The sequence below is a fragment of the Heptranchias perlo genome, chromosome X, assembly GCF_035084215.1.
Source record: "Heptranchias perlo isolate sHepPer1 chromosome X, sHepPer1.hap1, whole genome shotgun sequence".
Lineage (NCBI taxonomy): Eukaryota > Metazoa > Chordata > Chondrichthyes > Hexanchiformes > Hexanchidae > Heptranchias > Heptranchias perlo.
Window position 1 is genome coordinate 22,494,065 of NC_090370.1, and position 3,034 is coordinate 22,497,098.

General features: G+C 45.5%; 1 non-coding gene across 1 annotated transcript; it reads left to right on the forward strand.

Moving 5' to 3' along the window:
• Positions 1–2,300: 2,300 nt before the first annotated feature.
• trnar-ucg (transfer RNA arginine (anticodon UCG)) lies at positions 2,301–2,390 on the forward strand. Its single transcript is given in 2 exon segments — positions 2,301–2,337; positions 2,355–2,390. It is a non-coding gene; the product is annotated as a tRNA-Arg (tRNA).
• Positions 2,391–3,034: the final 644 nt, after the last annotated feature.

The following is a 3,034-nucleotide window of genomic DNA, read 5'->3' on the forward strand; positions in this document are numbered from 1 at the left end:
TAAGCCGGGTATATGGAGTTAGGTCACAGGTACATATCTAAATGCCACTGCCACTTGCTGCCTCCTGATATGCGCCACCTTCACCTGCAAGAAAGCGGGACGTGTGTCTGGGTGATGTGCCTGTCATTGTTGAATAGCTGCCAGCGTGTGTCACCTATGAGTTGTGGGTGGGCGGCTTGCAACAGTGGTAATGTGTAAGAGTGAGAGGAAGCCTCTGGTTACAAGAGTTGAGTACTGATGGAAAGAGTTTGTTGGTATTTGGGGGATGGGGGGTGTATTGCATGGTGCAGTTGGTCGGAGATGAAACTTGAGAATTGCCCTCACTCAGCTTGACCACTCATGTCAAAGCATTGAACTTCTTCCTGCACTGCATCCATGTTCATGATGTTGTGCGCCTGGCATTGAATTCGTCCCCCGCTGCCTCCAACTGCCTTTTGGATATCTGTCTGGAGGGCCTCTTGCCCTCACCCACCCCTGCGGATACATCATGCTCCTCCTTCTGTTCAACTCCTGCACCACCGACTCTGAGCATCAGCAGAGAACCTTGTTGCATGCACCCTCCAGGACTGGTACCAACTCAGATCGGCAGATTGGTGAGGTCTGGTGTGCAGATCGGAGGATGTGGGATTTGGTGGTGTATAACTTTTATTCAATGTTTGAACATAACTCATCAGTGTGCAAACATAGGGATGTACCTGCATCTTTGTTTTACGTGTACAACGTCTAATCTCTGTTCAGACTCCGTTTAGACAGTGGACTGTTATTTTAAGCAAATAACAGGTCCCAGCTGCCTTCAAGCGATTTCGAAGAAACATCCTCCCTTAAAGAGATTGAGCTCCCCCGGGCGGTGGAAAGTGCGAATTGCAATGATCCCACGTGCAAGGCCCGGAATGGAACACTGAATGCAGGTGAGTCTTCGGGCCAGCCGGATCTTGCGTCCTGCGTGCCCAAGGGTCATTGGGCGCGGAGTAACAGCGCATCACGGTACCTGCGCCCAAAAACGGCCCTTATCCAATTCCCCCCTCCCCCCCCCCCACCAACGTTTCCTGTGTGTGCCAGTCGACAGGATTCGGATGTGGTACCTGACACATGGGGCCACAGGAAGAACGATTCCACTTAGATTGCCCTCTTCACACCTCGGACGTCCCAATGCGCTTTACAGACAACAAACCACTCGTTGAAGTGCAGTCACTGCTGATATGTAGGAAACGAGGCAGCCAATTTGCACACAGCAAGATCCCAAACACAGCGATGTGACAATGACCAGATAATGTGTTATAGTGATGTTGCTGGAGGGATAAATATTGAACAGGGTAGCAGGGAGAACTAATTACCCTATCAGTTCGAGTTTGGACCTTTGTAATGTTTTTCTTTCCTTATTTTTATCTTCATCAGATTCCAACTGATCAGAAAACTGACAACTGAACTCTCAATGAATTTTCGATAAATCTGTCACTCAAAATAAACAATGTTAGAAATAAAGAAAGAAACCGGATTGAGACGGTTCACTTCAATTCAGTGAAACGTCGAATTCCGGTTAAACCGGCGCGGCGGAGTCACAGCAGCTCATCGCTGATCTGCACCTCAACTCTATTTAGCGAAACAGAAACTGGAAAATTCATGTTTCGAGACGAGTTCACTAATTTCCTGAAAAATGAATATCACTAAACTAGCAAAATATTCCCTGCCCTGATTAAAGACACAGTCGAACATATCGCAAGAAACCCGCGAATTTATTATTACACGGATAGAATACCGTGCTCAATATTAACATTAACACTGAGCGCTTTACCCCGTGGTGCGGGACCCCGTCCGCGTTTATATTTACCAAAAAAAAAGAAAACCAGAAAATAATAATCTCACCCGGCGGAATTGGGGATTGTTCGTATTTTACAGGAAAGGATGAGGCCACTGGTCCCCTCAGGCTTGGATAGTAAATTCTGTTCACATTCTCCGCTCGGTGTTGTTCTCCGTGTATATTTTCCGTTTCCCGATTTGACTTTGTTTTATTTCCCGTCTCTTCATTTTGCAGACTGAGTGCGAAAGCGATTGCTTTCAAGGCAAAACGTTTTGATCAAAGATTTGAACATTGTTTATTCTGATTGTCGGTTTCTCGGAGACACAGCGGGAGTTCAGTTGTCAGTTTCCGGATCAGTCGGAAACAGTGGAGCCAACTTGCTGCAAGAGAGAAAACAATAAATGAACAACGTCAACAAAGCGAAAGGAAGAGAAAGAGACAAGCAGAGTATTAACCATCTCTTCCCAGCGTTTAGGATCATTTGGTGAATCAATTCGTCATCGGCCGCGTGGCCTAATGGATAAGGCGTCTGACTTCGGAATTAACTCGAGTTGTTATCAGAAGATTGCAGGTTTGAGTCCTGCCGCGGTCGTTTTACTCGCTGGGTGAAAATTTGTCCGACGTGCGCCCGAAATGTTTTGCACCCGACCGTTTCGAACAGTCGGATGGAACAGAAATCCCTAAATTACTTTGCTTTCAGGAATTGACTCCACATTTTCAAAATTGTAGATCTGGGTGCACGGGCAGAACATAGTGTCAAAGTGACTTTATTTCTACTGTTTGGATTCAGAAATGTTCGGCGAATCCATTGTGCTCTGTCGGTATGGGTCCGAATCCCATCCGTGTCGTTATTGTATTGAACTTTTGTTATGGCCCTCCATAAGTTTTGTGCAATCAAAATGGGCTTGAAAGCTATTAATACCAATCCGACACCGGTGTTTTAAGTCTGTATCCCTGGATTGTTTATATTTTGTTGAAATGGAGAGGGACAACTTGTCTTATAAACCATGATGTGGAGATGCCGGTGATGGACTGGGGTGGACAAATGTAAGGAATCTTACAACACCAGGTTATAGTCCAACAGTTCTATTTGAAAATAAAACTGTTGGACTATAAACTGGTGTTGTAAGATTCCTTACACTTGTCTTATCAAGTAAGACTTTCTAAAATTTAAATGCTCTGAAGCTGCATTGCCGTTTGTGTGAGAATAGATGCACCAAGTAGACTAGCGCTAAT